The sequence below is a fragment of the Macrobrachium rosenbergii genome, chromosome 52 (genome assembly GCF_040412425.1).
Source record: "Macrobrachium rosenbergii isolate ZJJX-2024 chromosome 52, ASM4041242v1, whole genome shotgun sequence".
In the NCBI taxonomy this organism is placed as follows: Eukaryota; Metazoa; Arthropoda; class Malacostraca; order Decapoda; family Palaemonidae; genus Macrobrachium; species Macrobrachium rosenbergii.
In genome coordinates, this window is record NC_089792.1 from 19047213 (window position 1) to 19067089 (window position 19877).

The 19877-nt window shown below is 36.3% G+C and overlaps 1 protein-coding gene across 1 annotated transcript in view; it reads left to right on the forward strand.

The window, feature by feature from the left end:
* The first annotated feature begins 5745 nt into the window (after window positions 1-5745).
* The window catches only part of LOC136833736 (probable G-protein coupled receptor Mth-like 3), a 50295-nt gene continuing 36163 nt past the window's right edge, over window positions 5746-19877 (forward strand). Inside the window, 1 exon segment of the mRNA XM_067095961.1 lies at window positions 5746-5885. The gene's annotated coding sequence lies outside the window, so the exon portion shown is untranslated.

Sequence of the window (19877 nt, forward strand, 5' to 3'; positions counted from 1 at the left end):
ATTGAAGGTGAAAAGGCATTAGGAATTCTGTCCAGAAGTTGAAGTAAAAGTAATGTGCTTACAAAAACAAAAATTTGAATTTAGCTAATAGAAAATGGAACATGATTGTCGCATCTGAGGAAACAAATGTACAAAAGAGATTGTCCCTGTTTTAGCAATTTTTTTCTCAAAAACTGTCGCTTTTATTAGATGTTACTTATTTACGGGAAAACAAAAACTATGTAGTTTAATGATATTAACTGTAAGCTGTTATTACAACATTTTGTTTGCAAATGTGTACATCATTTGATTTTAAAGGGATGACTTTACAACATTCTCGTGTTTATGACACAGTACAGTAATGTGTAACTTTAGATTAACCCATTAACACTTTTATTGCAATTTGCATATAGCTTGTTTTCTTTTAGCTATTTAACAAACTGTTAACTGTAGAATGAGAGGATTAGGTTGTAGAAATTATATAAAAGATGAAAGTTTGGGATTGAAGATGGGACTGAAAATCGGATTATTATATTTATTTTGAAAATTGTACAAGACAAACGAGTCACATTTCTAGATTCTCATAGGGGTCGCTTGAAGCAAAAGTGAAAATTAGATCAAGGTGAAAAGTTGGAAAGCTAAGCAGTAAGAGACCAAAGGAATGGAATATGAAATTTAGGCTTGAAGCCAAGCACTGGAACCAGGGATTATTCAGCGCCATAATAAATTTGATTTGAGGTGAATAGTCATGGCAACGAATTTATGAATTAAATAAAATAAAAAAAAATTATTTTAAAACTATGGTAGTTAGTTATAAATGATTTGTTTAACCAGACCTAACTCTTTTAGGTTCTTCTCGGCTGGGAAAAGAATGACCAAAGAGTACATAAAAATTAAGTAGTTAACTAAATAAATAAATAAATAAAAAAAAAAAAGGGGGAATTAGGGAAAAAAAAAAAAAAAAAAAGGGAGATTATATTTTACTTATCAATTTAATTTTGTTTAAGAAGTGAATGATATTATTAATTGAAAAGTTATTACCTTCTGCTAGAATATCCTTTATTGATTTATTTTGTAAATAAAATCTTTCTTTTTCATGATGCCATCTGGGAAAATCAAGATGTGTTTGATTGTTAATGTTACATCTTTCACGGTAAAAATTAACATTTGGCAAAATCCGATACTCCCCATAATAAAAAGATAACTTTGCATTTAGGATATCCATATAACCTTTACAGCATAAAAAATAAAAAAATATAAAAAACATCCATAAACATGTTTATATACACAACTTTAAAAGTGTATATACCACACTTGGCAACATACCAAAAGTTCAATATTAAATTTCATTATAGAGGTTAATGTCTTTAAGGAATGCAAATATGTTATTAACAACTATGTCAGGATCAAGCAGTTCAGCTATATCCCTGCCCACTAACCCACCCATGACTTTGCTGTGCTGCAGCATACCTACAGCAATGTAACAAGGTGTTCCACAGTAAGAGAAAAGTTGCACTGTATACAGACTGGTGCAGTTCCTCCCTCTAAAAGGAATCTGTGGGTCAATCGAGTAGGGCCAATTCTCAGACGACATAATACAATTTCTACCCTACGGTTTTGTTGGAGTCCAGATGGCCAATGTTCAATACTTTGTCTGGTTTTCCTGTACTTTTTATTGTTGGCTAGAAGGGGAGAAGACCAACCCGCTTGCCATTTATTTTGTAATATATGATTGAATAGTCCATTTCATATCAGTAGTGGAAATATGGTGGAATAAAATGTCATCTTTGGTAATGACATCTCTTGCTTCGTGGTCAGCAAGCTCGTTACCTAAAATGCCTACATGGGCAGGGACCCAGCAATAATGGATTAATTTGAATTTGGAAGCAAGGCTATACAACCATTCTTGAATATATTGAATAATTGGATGTTTAGGTTTATATTGCTTAATGGCCATGAATGAACTATAGGGATCTGAGTATATGGTGAAAGTATTACCCTGTGGAGTAGAAACGATCTCAAGAGATTTGGCTAATGCAGTTAATTCAGCTGTGAAAATAGAGGCATTATTAGATAGTCTGCCCGCATGTGAGCTATTACCATGAACAACCCCACAACCAACGCCACTTGATGTCTTTGATCCATCAGTGAGTAGTTTAACAGAACCAGAATGTATTTGGTCATGATCAGGAAAACAAGCCTTCACTTCCAGGACATTAACTGATTTTTTAACAGCAGCTTTTTGACAGACTAATGGTTCTAGAGTCAACCAAGGAGGCAACTTAAGAGCAACGTTATTGCCTTAATTTTTTGGTTTTTAATAGACACATTGTCAACTCCAGCATTATTCTAACATGAAAAGGCTTGGTTGCTCTAGCGTTTGCAAACTAATGTACATCATTCTGGTTAAGAATGGATGCTGCAGGGTTTTCAGGGGAACCTCTTAATTTGATCATATACCTCAGTCCCAATTCCTCTCGACGTAAATCTAGAGGGAGCTCTTCAGGGTCAGTATATAAGCTTTCAACTGGTGATGTCTTAAATGCACTAGAGCATATTCTGAGAACAGCATTATGTACTACATCCAATTCCTTAAGTTTGCTTGCACTTGCTGAAGAATAGACTTGGCAACCATACTCAAGTTTGGACTTAAATAATGAGTCATATAAGTGTAAAAGTGACCTCTTATCAGCACCCCAGTTAAAACCTGAGACTACTTTTAAAATGTTAAGGGATTTCTTTACCTCAACTTTCAAGGAGTCAAAATGACTAGCCCATGTCAGCTTCTTATCAAAAATCCCTAAAAACCTTCACCTCCTCATATGATATTAGAGTGTCTTTCAGCTTAATATTTGGAATGGTTTCTTTTCCAGTACTTTTGCAAGAAATTACAAGCTGCAATAGCATCATAACTAGTGACTTATGTAGCAAGGTTATCTACAAACAAAGGTGCCTTTACTGGAGGTGAGACACATTCAACAATGCTGTTTATAGCCACAGCAAATAAGGTGACACTCAGTACACTGCCTTGTGGGACACCTTCCTCCAGCTCAAAAGCATTAGACAAGGTATTTCCAATTCTAATTTTAATACACCTGTCACTTAGAAATGAGCTGATGAAATTTAAGATATTACCTTGCTAGAAAATTAATTCATAATAACTTAAGAGATCTGCTTAAAGTGAAGCCTGGGGGGAAAGAATGTAGAATGAAGAAGAAAGATGTGAGAGAGAGGCATGGAAAGTTTATATGAAAAGTCAAGAGAAGAGCTCAGAGTACAGAAGACTGGTGGTTAAAGTTTTGAAGGGTCTGCTAGAGAAAAAAAAATTGGTAATCATGTTTTGTAAGCATACTTTGTGATTGTGCATCATTGGATCTGAGTACAATTTCATCATACTCTCTCTCTCTCATAATATATGTATGTGTGTGTGTGTGTATGTATGTGTGTGTGTATGTGTGTGTATGTGTGTGTGTGTGCATCATTCAGTATCGTTAAAGGATAGGAAGGGTACACTGTAGGCATTACTTTAAGGTTCTTGGCAGCATCCCCTCGATCCTTACCCGCAACCCCTTTTATTCCTTTTACTGTACCCCCGTTCATATTCGCTTTCTTCCATCTTACTTTCCACCATCTAACAATTGTTTCAACATTACTCTCACCGCTGAATGGCCTCATAGGTTCTAGTACCTGGCTTTTGACCCAAATTTTATATTCTACCGTTTTCAGTCATATTTTCCAAGAGAAAATTCTCCTAACTCGTCCACTTTCTGTCTGGAATCCTATCTGGTCTAGGTTTTCATCTTAGACTTTCTCCACGATCTAATACGACTTCCCCTGGCGGTTGTCTTGCGACATTCACATCTGTAGCCTTCCTGACTGAATGCTTCTCTCCCGTTCCCATCACATGCCAAAACCATGTAAGTGTATCTTCCAGTGTGTGGTCATCATATCTATTGGCAACTTCATTAATGAAATATCTTTTCAGTGCACCCCAGTTATGATTTCATCATTCAATCACTATTTGAGAATTTTTATATGGTTTATGAAAGTAATATAGTTTATGCCTAAAAGTCCAGTGATCTCTCACTTATCGACATATGATATCATTATATTTCCAAGGACTGACTCTCTCTCTCTCTCTCTCTCTCATATAATTATATATATATATATATATATATATATATATATATATATATATATATATATATATATATATATATATATATGTATGTGTGTACTTATGTATGTTTTTTTAATGTCTACAAAAATTAAACCATTGATCTTAAACACACACTAATATATACATACACATTTATGTGTATATATATATATATATATATATATATATATATATATATATATATATAAACAGTATATATATATATATATATATATATATATATATATAAAGATAAAATCCACGAAGGAAAAGGGAGTCTGATAAGTAAAGGACAACAGACAGTCGAAAGGCCCTCATAGCACTCCAGTGTTTCCTTTCTTCGTGGATTTAATTTTTTTTATATTCATCACGTTCCATATTTTCGTGATTTAGTTATATATATATATATATATATATATATATATATATATATATATATATATATATATATATATATATATATATATATATATTATTTATTTATATATATTGCGTTTGTAAAAACAATAGTCTATTTGTATCCTAAAAATAGACAGCAGGATACTTAACCGTTTTTAATTATCCATCTATCAGATAAACAAAAAATATATTGTTTTACACCTGACCAATATTTAAGCTAGTTTTGATAAAAATGACTACTATTCCACCCCACCCCTCCCCCTCTTTTTACTTCTTGTCTGTTAAGCAGTTATTCAGTTGTTAAACTTTTGTAGTAACTGGCTGTAAGCTGTGTGTTAAGTGCAATTTCCTGTTTAACTTCATAAAAATTAAAAGTTGGGTTTTCATTTAAGCTTAATTTTTCCTTATTTTTCGTAGGTCGTTGATATTTTTAACATTGTGATGCCAAGATATATAAAAAAACTTGTTTAGTATTGACATCCAAAAAAAAAAATTTCATTTATCCCATTCAAGGGATTTTGTGATAAACTATATTCTTGGAAATATTGTAGTTAATTTCTCTTTACCAACTTATTCTATACGTTGGAGTGATATTTCCCGTTGCGCAATTGTCCGGTAGTCGACACGTGGAACATGCGCTACGCCACACTGTATATTTCAGAGAAAATCTAGGGGTTCAGAACTCCAAGTCTAATCGTCAGCTATGTTACTCGGTTATGCAATCTCCAGTAACTCGATTGTGATGCAGCTACAACAGTATTTGGGAATGAGGTAAAATATTGGTCACCAAATCATTAACTCACGCGCTGAAATTCGTCTGATTCTTGTGTACATCGGTTAAGGGTAAGGTCAGTTGAAAACCGGAGAAAAGTTAAAACAAACTGCAGAAAACGTTTCCCATTTTCTCAAGAATGGAGCATCCAGTCCTCTTTCCCACTTTCTTCTGACCTTAGCCACAGGCGAATAACCTTCCCCCTCTCCCACCAACGCGATGGGCATCCACCGCCCCACTCATCAAGTTGTTCCCATTCCTTCTGTTCCCCCCACACCGTCCCTTTGGTCTATACCCAGGGAGGGTTCAACCCAAATACAAACCCTCTCGACTCACTCCCACTGCCTACCCACAATTCTCCAGTCGCCAGCTGGCTCAATGAAGTCACCGGACCAGTCTTCCCAGTCGCTTGAAGTGAATAATGTTTTGTCAGTAACGGTGGCTGGAGCTTAACTCTTGAAAAAAGACATCTACAGTACATCGCTTCGGTGTGATTGTAATCATTCAGTGGCAAATAGCACATCGTTTATCAGTTTACGAAGGAATTAAAGTCTCGACACTCCATTTCAGAGAGATGTAAGTAGTGTTTCGTATGTTAATATCCTGGGGGGAAAACCTTAAATTGTAGGTCGCCTTTGTAAACAAGAATATTACGAACGGTTTTACATTTACGAAAGAGAAAACTGTCAAAAGGTAATATACGACTAAGTGGATATTATGAGAAAAGAAAAATCCGAGGAAGCGTCAGAAGAACGATGATGTCCACTGTCGACAGTATTCAAAATTGGCAATAAATCTATGACGTAAATTCTAATGAAGTGGGTAATAGCCGCTGCAACTTACCGTATTAAACTTTGAGAGAAATGTACAGGGAAAGAAACGTTGTGTTCACTGAATGCATTATGTACAAACACACACACACACACACACACACACACACACACACACACACACACATATATATATATATATATATATATATATATATATATATATATATATGTGTGTGTGTGTGTGTGTGTGTGTATATATATATATATATATATATATATATATATATATATATATATATATATGTGTGTGTGTGTGTGTGTGTGTGTGTGTGTGTGTGTGTGTAGCCTACACTGAATTTTACCCTATGCTTCATGTTAGTGTAACAGGTAAATGGTACTTATATGATTACAAAACAAAAAATTATCAGTGATGTAGGTAATCAGGAAATATCCAGACTTCATTCACACACGAGATGTATTCATATTCCAAGAAGAATAATGTGGTGTTTCTTTCAAATCCTTGAGCATAGTGAAATGTGAAGAATGGTGATTTACCGTTTGAGATTTATTTCCTATTTTTTTTTTTACACGGGTATACAGTTCCACAAAATTTATAAAACTAGTTGCGAACTTTTGCTTGGCCTGCAAATGTATTCGTTATCAGTCTGTAATGAAATAATATTATCAATATCTCAAATGCAGCATGAAGTCTGAAGTCTGTACTAAAGTCTCTCTCTCTCTCTCTCTCTCTCTCTCTCTCTCTCTCTCTCTCTCTCTCTCTCTCTCGTCTACCATGCCCAGTTGCCCACGAAGGATTATCATGAGAAACTTTTTTCCCTCAATTTTATAAGAGTGCGTGTAGACTAGAGGTGAATGATAGGGTGTATGTGTCGCGAGTTTTGACGACCTGCTGTTGAGCCTCAGTGAAGGGGCACAGAGTGGCTATTGCTGTGTAAGTTCTGTAAAGGGCAATTCATCCACGTTTCAGCAGTCCAAGTATTTATGTGACATTGACAGTTGTGTTTTTAGAACCATCTTTTTGGTGGGGGGTTGGGGGGGACAATATTTCAGGACTCCTCCCATTTTAAAGGCTATAAAAGACGTAAAGGTAACATAAGAAACAAAATTATAATTCGAAAAAATTCTTGAAGTCCTTAAAAGTTATGAAATAAAAGCAATCCCAAAACAAATCAGTTGAAAAATGGATAGTATTAAAAATATTAATATTTAAAAACTTTTTAAGTATTTAAAAACTTTAACAACAGTGAACAAAATAAACCAGCCTGATTAACAACGGCGAACAAAATAATTCGGAATGTGTGCGGAATTTCAAAGTTGTTATAAGAAAGTATAGTTATACTCTGCTGTAGATGGCTCCTCAACCATAAATGTCATTTACTGTACGCAGATGTTTGGCCTCGAGAAATTTCTATCTATAGAAATGGTTAAGTGTCATTATCTTCGTTCTCTATAGTGAAATAAATGTTTTGGGTGAGCATTGTTAATGACATTTAAAAACATACCAACATGCCTTAGTTTAAAAGTAGCTGGCGTATCGTCTGCGTAGCGTTTGTAAAAGATCGGTCTCTACAGTATATGACATTGATCTAAAAAGTTGTTTCCTCACCATCAACACAACGTCTTACAAACCATCAGGTTGTTTTTATAAAACTTAGCAATGAAAATAAAACGTTTGTTATGTTTCACAAAACCTTGATAAAGATCTTCTGGCCTTTAAAAAGTGTGTTTAAAATGAAGTTTACAGTTTTGCGTAAACGTTTGTGAAGAATGGCAAACCATACAAAGTCTGATTGGTAATTTCTGGGGTTAGAGGCCTCTGATATGGAATTCAGCATTCCTTTCCTAAGAAGATCACTGTTCAGGTGTTTGCCATTGCAACTTCAATGGGAGATATATTGATATAAGTCTTGTCAATCTGACTGAAATGAAACAGATTATTGTTGATTTGTTTACCGTTGTAGAAAAAGACATGAAAGTGAGAGTGAGAAACATAGAGAAAAACCACAACATAGATGCCTGTTTTTGAGATGGTTTTGATCATGAAAGAATGAAGGTGAGACGAGAAAATGAAAAGAGGAGGAGGAGTGATCCCTGATGGTGTGAAGGAGTAATAAAAAAAAAAAGAAAATCCGAGCTAGAGATGTTTTTTGGCTTGAGAACCAAAAATCTGAAAGCCTACTTTTTGGGGGTTGGGGGCTGTAAACAGGTAAATTAGAGAAAAAAATCATCAGATAGTATATATTCATTGATATAAGGATCTGACGTTATTTGACCGTTGTAGAACCTGTACTCCTGAAAAAATTGCTCCCTTCGTTTATAGACTGAGCGAGAAATGAAAAGTGAACCCTGGTAACAGTTGCAAAAAAACAAACACACACAACCAAAAACACAAAGCCACACCCTCTTATGAAACAGGTAACCAGAGAAAAAAAAATCATCAGATAGAATGTCATGTGACTGACGTTGAAACGAAACCGGAAACTCCCTTCCTCAAAGCGTTACATACATATATATGTATGTATATATATGTATATATATATATACATACATATATATATGTGTGTGTGTGTGTTAAAGATATTTCTGGCTTGATACTTGTGAATGTAAAATGTCACGCTCGCATGGGTGACTAAAATTCAAATGTGTGTACGTGCACGTAAAACTCACAATTCAGTGTTGTATAAAGTAGATTACACTGTCTCGCCAGTGACTGACACATGCCACATGTTTATTGCATCCGGTGAGATTTTAATTCATCCTGTGATAAGCCGAAGATCTATGGTTCGTGGAATTTAGATACCAGTTATCGTATCTTCTGCTCAATATGGGTTATTGACGATTGCTCTGTTCGATAACGGTCTTATCCGGTGCCACCAAGCTCTTGTAATCGTTCTCTGCTTCCGTTTCCCCTGATGTCTGCAAGTCCCAGGTTAGATGAAGTTTAGGAATTCGCCCCAAATGAAATGTAGTGATTTCTTGGGTTGATGTAATCTTTCTCTTTTGGAGAAGTGTTACTTGTTTCCGTTTTTCCATTGTTTCTTCCAGGCTTGTTCTAGATAAAAGTTGTAAGAAACATACGCCTTGTCAAGTGACAGTTTCCTTTAAACTGTTCACCGAGTGTTGCCCGTGAATGAACATTACCGTAATTATTTGTGGGGACGTGAGTAACTGATAAGTTTAGAATCAGTTAGGAGTACTGGGTCGGTTACGACCTACGGTTTGTCTCCTTACAAGGTCTGTTGCTGCGGCTGCTGCTATTAAAGAGTTCTTGTTTACGGACCATAAAATTAGCCTTTCATTTTGGTAGTTGGTCCTCCACTCTGTCACCCTTTTACATATCATTATATAATTTGTTTTAGTTACTGTTTGTGTAATAATTAACATTTGTTTGCATTCGTAAGTTGATTATTAATAAGTGATGCACAGCAGCGTGAGGACATAGTTGCTAGTTTACGCACACACGCATGCATAATATATATATATATATATATATATATATATATATATATATATATATATATATATATATATAAATACAGTATATATATATATATATATATATATATATATATATATATAAAACGTGTAAATATTTAGGTCGAACAAAGTTTCCGGTTGTTAAATTATCTTTATCGTTTGTTGAATAATATTTTTGAAAATAATCATTTATCCGGATTTTACTTTTTACACTGTTGCGTCTCTTTGTGTGACTCATTTTATATGGGCATTCTAATTCCTCTTGAACTCATTCTGAACGTTCTGTCTCAAGCGGTTTGCAAACTTCCACTGAATATCGTTCAGTATACATACGTTTCTAGTCTTTGTCATAGTCATTATACCTCGTAACAGCCAAGGAATTTCACGCCTTTAAGATAAAAACCATATGAAGAAAGCTGTATAACTGTGTTAATCCTGAAAACGATATGATGTTATCTGGGAGAGCGAAGTTTACAGGCGTTCGAAAATGCCTGAAAAACCTTCAGTTTCTTCCTAGCTCTCACCACGGAGATGAAAGGAAAAGTAACCCTAGCGCGAGTTTTTCTTAGACTTATTAGGGAACTGGGCCTCTCTTTCATATGAATTTGGCAGATGTTTTTCATGTGTCACTTTCATCCGCTAAGAAATAGGTTGAGGTGGTTACATATCAAGAATAAATAATTTGGGAGAGAGAGGAATGACATAGGTTATGCGGAAGAGAGAGAGAGAGAGTGTGTGTGTGTGTGGTTGAAAAAGATGACTGCTCAAGAAAGAGAGAGACACTTGCTTCATTCGTATTATGAAACTTAAAACTTGGTGGGTGTCACTCAGGCATTTCCATAACAATTCTACCCCACCCCACTCCCGGAGTAAACCATCCCTCCGCTCCCCTCGCCCCCGCTCCCATTTACCTCACGTTCATTTGGTTCATCTCCACCTCATCACTCCCAGCAATGCCTGCGACCAACGCGTGATTACCGGGAATCCCTCAAACTGATCATTTGAAGAAGACCCAGACTCTGTTGCTCGTCTCCATGATGAGGGATTCCCGTGCTGTAATCTCTGATGAAGTTCTTGGCTTATTTTTCTTTTCGTAAATTTTGTTAGGTTCATCTAGTTTAATTTTTACTGACATTTCTTCACTGCTTTGTATTTACGTTTATTGAACTTGATAGATGATATGTTTGTCTTTTTATATATTATATATTTTCACTGGTATTTTCTCTTTTTAACGTAGGACCTTCTGCTCTATGGAAGTTTACTCAACAAATTAATAGTCTCTTGTTAAGTTTCCTTTTAATTTGTGACCATTCGGATAATATCGTCACTGACCAAGGCAGCACCGCCAGATAACTTGCAGTCAATCAGTCATGCGTTAACGGTTAGCCGTAAAGCATTGGAACTAGGTTGTCGCCAGTGACGTATAGAAATGAAGCTTGAGATTAGACTAATGCTTTCTTTATAAGTACACATAGACATGCTTTTCGCAGCATTTTAATACTGAAAAAGACCATCCCCTCTATTCAAGAAGTCCAGGTATGGAAGGAAAGTGAAATCTTGATTGCAATGGAAAGATTATGTCAAGCCTGGTTTGAAGTTTTGGACGACTGCATAAAGACCAACGGGTTGACTCCGGGAAATTTTCTGTCGGTTTTCGAAAACCGCGACTTTCACCTAAAAGCTATCTGTGATCACCAAACCATCAAATGACACCTCCATTTATTAGTGGTGTCTAATTTCCACTTGAAAATTGTCTATCAGCTTATGAACCATTTTGATTGTCAGTACATTGACTAACTAAATGTATAGTAAAGACAAAGAATAATTCCGTTTGAAAACAACTTTGTTTAGTAATAAACGCATCGTAAATCTCTCCTTGTAAGCAAGAGGCCAGATTCAGTATACAAGTGAAAGTAACGATAAGAAACTGATAAAGGATTTGTCAGAAATAACCTCAAGAATGTTTGCAGTGCATAGCCTATACTGTAACGTGAATTTTCCAGATGACTTCGACTTTGGTAATTGAAAAATTGAGAAAATTTGTAGAATATGTATGTTAATTGAAATATAGGTACTTTGGGAAAGTTTATGTGAATTTAGGTACTGTACATCATGAATAGCATGTTAACGAGAATATAGTTACATAAATCTTAATGAGAATGTACTTACATTGTAAATCCTGATGGGAACATAGATGCATTTCAAATGTTAACGAGTATGTAGCCACGTTACAAAGGGTAAAGGGTAATGTAAGCAAAATACGAATGCTACCAAGAACAAAATTTAATGTTTACATTTAGTAAAACACCATCACGCATATATTTCTGGAGTTCCTTTGATAATGAATTCTCCTGACTCTTGAGGAAGGAATGCCTTAGTTTACGCTTTACAGTCTTGGTGAAGAAGAACCCATTTATGAATTTTAACGAGGTACTAGCAGATTTTTACATCATCAACGTTGTAAACCCTTTGGGGGCAATAATTAGATATGGTACCAAGCTTAGGCCGTAGGAACAGATCCAAGTGCCTTTGTCTAGATGAGTTCGTTGGAACGATATACCTGTATGTTACGGATGACAGTTTGTAAGACAGGAAAGAATAGCAGGAAGAGAATTCTTAAGGCAGCCAGATGGAAAGACACGGTCATTAGTCTGCAAATCCGAGGAATATATTGATTTACGATTTTTTTTCAGAAGTTGTAGGCCTATGATAGTAAATTTTAGGGACAAGGTGTAAGCTATCGCGCCCTTTCTACAGGGATAGGGGCTTGTAATACTCTCAGCCTTATATATCTCAAAATGGGTATAAAAGGACAACTGAAGCTTGGTTAGGTTGGGTGAGAACATTGGTCTAAGACGAGTCATCGGTTTTCAGACATGATGGTTCGTTTTTATCTAGTTTTTATTTAAATAAACATAGTCCTGTATGCAAATAGATCCACATGAAATTACTGACCAAAAATCAATTGAGGCCACAGAAAGCAAACGCGCCCATATACTTGTAGGTAATGTTGAAACCAATTAGTCGATTCCCTCATGATGGATGTCGACATTTAATAGCCAGGCACTAGTCAATGCCGCATTCATAATGTCACTGTTGAATCAAGGACGATCCCTTGCTCAAAGACCTCTGAAACATACGTGATATGTTTCAGACTCGACCTTGTTAAGTCAAGTCATGAAAATGCAGTGGTTCATTTTTACTTTTCTTTGCCCCAAGGCTTACCTGATTCTTCTTTTTTTTTTTTTTGTCATGCATTGATCACAAACGTTTGATCTATTTGCAGACAAATTAGAGGTCGAGGGATCAAATCATGATTTTGCAATCTCTCTCTCTCTCTCTCTCTCTCTCTCTCTCTCTCTCTCTCTCTCTCTCTCTCTCTCTCGTATGCGAATGTTGACAGCTTATGAAGGAAAAAGGCCGGAATTATTGAGTTGCAATGTTTTAGTGCGTGGTACGTATGAAGAATTGAAAGGATGAGAAATTCTGAAATGTTTAGTTCAGTAAAAAAAAAAAAAGGGGGCGGGGAGGGCGTTATCGGGGGTAAATGGATGAACCAGAGTGTTTTGGGATGATTTGGAGATGGGGAAGGAATGGGCATTAGTAGGCTGGTGAAAGGAATGTATAATTCAGAAATGTGGGATGAGGAGGAGAGGAAGACCTGAATTTTATACGATGAAAGCGACAGCCGTGTTAAAAATATATAGTTAAGGAAGTTGAAGGTTTGGTGCATAAGTGGATCTGAGACAAGGATGCGTGCTGTTTAATATTTTTATGGATGGAGTGTTGTGAGAACCCGGAGAAAGGAAATTAGACTTCGTTGTACAGTACTGAGATGAGAAAATGATTTGCGAACGATTTGCAGAACGGTTGATGTTTGCAGGTGATACAGTACTGTTAGTGGATGGCAAAAATGAAACTGCATCCACTAGTGAAAACTCATGAAAGTTTTTGCGATAGAAGAAAGTTGAAAACAGATGTGAGGAAAAGTAAGGTTATTAGGGTAAATGGAAACCGTAAAGAAGGAGCAGGAACGTTAATAAGGCTGATGGGAGAATGGAAGTTGTTTGGGAGCAAATACAACAAATGATGGTAAGATGAGATCCGGACTGCAGGTGTGGCAAGGAAGGTAGCATGGTGTGTGTAGACAGTTGTGATAAGACTTGAATTTCATGAAATCTTAAACCTTATCACATTTAAGCCATCTTATTTGTAAAGTTTAATCTTGGAATCAGTGTATAGCCAATTTAGGCCACTGATAAATGATTCGTGATACAGGATTAAACTTTATGTACCTGGCAGCCTGTGGTTTATTTCCAAAAAAGAACTATATGTTAAAGAGTAGTTATAGGAAAGTAAAAGTGTTGGGAAAATTCCCAAAAATATTTATTATAAATACATAAATACGTAGTTTACTAGGATAAAGGCTACATATCACACGCTCAAGCACTTACACTTTAGTGTCAGTTTTATTCTTGAAATTGCACGGACCACAGGCCTTAAACTTTTTTTCGAAAGAAAGCGGATGTCAGCACTTTCAGCATTTATTAAGAGCAATGGCGATTTCCTTGTTAAGTTTCGTTTATTCAAGAAGCTCATTGTACTCATATGCCCACTTAGGATGGCGCCATGTCTTCTCAAAAGTTATGATAACATGCTGGTTTTAACAGTCATTGAGAGTCCATTTTTCTTCGTTTGTAAAGTTTTGAGTCCGTGAAATTACATCAGTATCACTTGAAGAATTAAACATTTGTTTGACTTATGACTGAAGTGGAGCAGTTTGAAACACGTCCTTCATAAATTCAACGTTGTAAAGCGTAATATGTTGATTTAATCAGTCTTGTGTGGAGATAGACGTCAGGTGTACAGGCAGGAATGTAAACTGTTTGAACTTCATTTTTCTTTCTAAGTCCCTGAGTTTAAACGTCCTAATTTAGTGTAATATGCTTCGGGATTTCTGTATACGGCTTAAATAGGTGCATCATTGCCCCTGCCGAATTCTGGTCAGAAACGCACGAGGACATGTGCGTACTTTCGCTTCATTGACATTGCAATGCTGATCTTTCAAGGTCAGCCAGACCGGCTTTATTTTTTGGTTACATGTTGCAATTCATTTACAACTTCAAGTATAATTTTGAGAATAATATATATATATATATATATATATATATATATATATATATATATATATATATATATATATATATATATATATATATATATATATATATATATATATATATATAATGATTAATGGATATGACTTGAAAGCTACTTCTGTTTTTTACCTTATTTTCAGAGTTGGGAAGAAACAGACTATTCGGTGCGCTTTTTGTAAAAGTCCGTAATGGGAGAAAAATAGCAATAGATTGTAGTGCATTTTATTACTCCGTTAAAAAAAGAATCAAACATTCCGCTACATTTTAATGTCGTAGAATTAAGGTTGCCTTCCCAGTTTAAGAGGCAGACTCTTCAGAAAAATAAGCAGCATTTGCTAATATGCCCCATATGCGTGGTATGTTGCCACCCGAAAAGTGGCAACTTGCCGCATCAAGTGTTGATAAATTAGAAGTACTTCTTTATAGGTACAGACACATGCTATCCGTATTACGCATTCTCTCTCTTTCTCTCTCTCTCTCCATTTACCTGTATTGGGCCTGACTTAAGTCGTTGACGAATATTGCCATGAAGTTCCTCTCTCTCTCTCTCTCTCTGTCAGTGTTGTGTCTGGCATATAAAAACATGGACACATTAAAAAACAGAGAGTAGATCATTTACATAAACGTCATTTGTAATGGGTCTTGAACATTTCATTTCAGCTGGTTGACTGCATAAGTGAAACTAATAGCTCTTTTGGCTGGTGCCAACGGTCTAAATCTAACATGGCGCAAACAGACTATTCGTTAAATAAAATTCCCACCCTGTGACCCACCTGTTTTATACATCCCCCTCGATCAGTTGGGCTATATCTGGACAGGATAGCATTAGACCAGTTGTATACGTATATCAGGAGGCTACTGGCTTTTTTCCAAGATGTTATCAGTAGATCGTTTAACAGATAACGTATCCTTCCTTTTCCCATGTGGACTGCCATCGCCTTCTAGTATTCCCTGGATTTTGCTATTTTGGGTAACTTTTTTTCAGTTACCCTCAATCTTTGGGTTTTTTCCAAGATTCTCACAACCTCCTTTCTCTGAAGAGGCCTGTCTAACACCTTGTTGGAGGTTAGACGTCGCTGGCTTTTGTTTCTTCTTCTCATTTGTTTTTCCTTTTCACCCTTGTCTTTTATGTTTACACCATTAACTTTCCTTAATGACTGGCATTAATTTGCCCATCTCGTCGACCTTTACAAGAAGAATCACCGAATATCCCTTAAAAGCGTTGGATGTAATCTTATTTGTACATCTCGTAAGGCACTGAAATGCCCTATGATGCAGTCATAATGCTTTTCAGGTCTTTTAGTTATGGAATACAGTCGGAGTCATATGAGTCAGAAGGCGTTAAGCATATCACACAAAGGTTGTCAAGATTAACGGCAATGTCTATAAATACCATCGACCTAATTTCCTTTATCGGGCTGTTATCTATGTGATGTCATCGAGTTCTGACTCAAGTTTCATTGGTGTGTAGATGTTAGTATATTCTTCCTGGCCAGCTGGTTTTAGGGTCCGGTGCGAAAATTTTCTCTCTCTCTCTCTCTCTCTCTCTCTCTCTCTCTCAGCAAGGGTTGTCCCAGAAGAAAAACAACACGTCTGTCACTGCCACAGTCATATTTAATGGCTAAGTTAATTATACCTTAGTTTAACCAGACCACTGAGCTGATTAACAGCTCTCCTAGGGCTGGCCCGAAGGATTAGACATTTTACGTGGTTATGAACCAATTGGTTACCTAGCAACGGGACCTACAGCTTATTGTGGAATCCGAACCAAATTATATCGAGAAATGAATTTCTATCACCAGAAATAAATTCCTCTAATTCTTCATTGGCTGGCCGGAGACTCGAACTCGGGCCTAGCAGAGTGCTAGCCGACAACTCTACCGACTCATCCAACGAGGAACTATTAATGGCTAAATCGTAGATGAGAGTCCATGTGCAGGAAACTTCCACAGCATTAGCCGCTCCATACATTTGCACAGAGGGCTCACCAGCAACGTGTCGAAACCCTCTACATATTGTGCCATTCATCTTTCAATCTCGAGCTGTTTGGATGCTAACGCTCTTTCTTGCCAGTTCCTCTTTCAACCTCCCTATCTATCCCTTCCGGTCACTTGATCTCATCCTTCGTCCTAATGCTTGCAGATTATGTACTTTTACCACCAACTTACAGCCTCCCTTCTTTCCGTAGAGCATCCCAAAACACTGATCCAGTCTTTCATCTTTGCTAACCTTTTTACCACCGTTACGCCTCCAGAGGAATTCTCAACCTTTCAATACTTCAACCTTATTTTCATTCGCATTCAGCAACCATTTTTCAATACACTTACATTCTATTATTCTACACACACACACACACACACACACACACACACACACACACACACACACATATATATATATATATATATATATATATATATATATATATATATATATATATATATATATATATATATATATATTATATATATTTGTGTGTCTGTATGTTTGCGTGCGTTTAGTCGAAAAGTTTGATACAGTTGAGAAATTCGTTAGTCTGTCTGACTCTCAATCTATCGTGTTTTTATTCATATAAATAATATTACAATGCATTATTAATGGCGACAGTTAACTTTTTTATACACTAATAACCTACGCTCTTTAAACTATTATTGTAGGATTAGGTTCATCTTTTTTTATATATTCCTTACAGCCTACGCATAACAGTTCATCATAGAATTTTGCACCTTACTCTTTGAGGTGAAATTACTTTATGTACTGATCCCTTTCCCGAATAAAATTATTTGTGACAAACTCTTAAGAAAGTTTCCTGCTGGAACACCTTTCACAAACATTTAATTTTCAAGAGGTGGAATTTGGTCGTATAGTTAGTCGCCATCTAGTGCCTGGTGTGTGCACTGCTGGCATTGTCCAATCAACCTTCTTTAGCACCCAGGGCCTCTGAGAGAAACCACCATGTCGCACAGCTCGGCACTAGGGTCTTTCATTTTCTGTACTGTAAAACTGTCACGATGTCACACAGCTCGGCACTGGGGTCTTTCATTTTCTGTACTGTAAAACTGTCACGATGTCACATAGCTCGGCACTAGGGTCTTTCATTTTCTGTACTGTAAAACTGTCACGATGTCACACAGCTCAGCACTAGGGTCTTTCATTTTCTGTACTGTAAAACTGTCACGATGTCACAGCTCGGCACTAGGGTCTTTCATTTTCTGTACTGTAAAACTGTCACGATGTCACACAGCTCAGCACTAGGGGTCTTTCATTTTCTGTACTGTAAAACTGTCACGATGTCACCAGCTCGGCACTAGGGGTCTTTCATTTTCTGTACTGTAAAACTGTCACGATGTCACACAGCTCGGCACTGGGGGTCTTTCATTTTCTGTACTGTAAAACTGTCACGATGTCACACAGCTCGGCACTAGGGGTCTTTCATTTTCTGTACTGTAAAACTGTCACGATGTCACACAGCTCGGCACTAGGGGTCTTTCATTTTCTGTACTGTAAAACTGTCACGATGTCACACAGCTCAGCACTAGGGGTCTTTCATTTTCTGTACTGTAAAACTGTCACGATGTCACCAGCTCGGCAAAATTAGGGGTCTTTCATTTTCTGTACTGTAAAACTGTCACGATGTCACACAGCTCAGCACTAGGGTCTTTCATTTTCTGTACTGTAAAACTGTCACGATGTCACAAGAACGGCAATCTAGGGTCTTTCATTTTCTGTACACTTGTAAAATGTCACGATGTCACACAGCTCAGCACTAGGGTCTTTCATTACTGTAAAACTGTCACGATGTCACACAGCTCAGCACTAGGGGTCTTTCATTTTCTGTACTGTAAAACTGCAGAACACGTATCCTATCAGTAGTATAGTATACCTGGGTATGGCTGATGAATTAAAGGCTGTCTCTATTACTACTGTAAAGTCTTGTGCCCCTTATGTTGATTTCCACGTTTCACTTTATTTATGGATATATTTGCTTGTATTTAATCTGTTAATTTTTTTATAAGATAATTTTTTTTTTTTTTACCTTCTGTGGATCATTTCTTCTCTTTACACTGTGATAAGCAATCTTGCATAGTAAATTAATGCCCTTTCTGGTTTGTTCCATACGAAGGTCTGAATAATAACAATAATAATGATGCATGGCGTCTCAGTCAGATATTCCGTAGAGGACAAATATGGCTTTGGACTTGTAGTCATGACGTCATTGCCAATCTTGCTTGTCGTCATAACTTTTACGTATGCAGCGCAGATACTACACAAAACCGGATGAGGATACCCTTGACCAACAAAAGGCTGCAAACTAAGAATAATAGGAAATTTTATATTCTGTCGCTTTGTGCACTTTCGAAGAACAGAAACTGAGTCATCTTAACTCATCATAAGTGTCGCAATACGTCATCCGAGAAGAAAGCTGACTTCAGTCGTTTCAAGTTGCCGTTGCTCGAGATAAGCGAAGCTTCACAACATGGCTTGTCCAGCGGTAATGAGCATTGTGTGCTATGCTAGCATTCTACAAGCGTTGTCCATTAATTCATTGTGCCTGTGGATTACTCTCTCTCTCTCTCTCTCTCTTGAATCTCTCTCTCTCTCTTTTTGATATCACATACACTCTATATATATATATATATATATATATATATATATATATATATATATATATATATATATATATATATATATATATATATATATATATATATTAAACTCTGCCCCTGATGGGGATGGCTTTAGAGAAGGGTAAAACAATAATCACATTTTTCATCGAGTTTGTTAGTTAAGGATTGCTGATATAAAGTTGAATTTACATCGAGGTTTCTCATCGTAACCATTTAAAAGTTGTCATTAAACATAAAACATACAGCAGCCACTGCAGCATTATCCTTTAACTGCTGAATCAAGGATGAGCATTCTTTGCATAAATCTTCAGTGATAATGGCGGCCTTATAAACCTTCTAAGAAGACTCTTAGATATTGAAGGTCTTCTTGTTAATGTCTGTGTGCATTTGCATGTCAGCATTTAATGCTCTGGTAGTACATGGCCTCAGACGTGCTGGTGTTACCGATTGCTTCCGTTTCCAGTCTCTTGTAGAGTGCCTGGATACCTGTTCAAAATGGACTGTCATCAT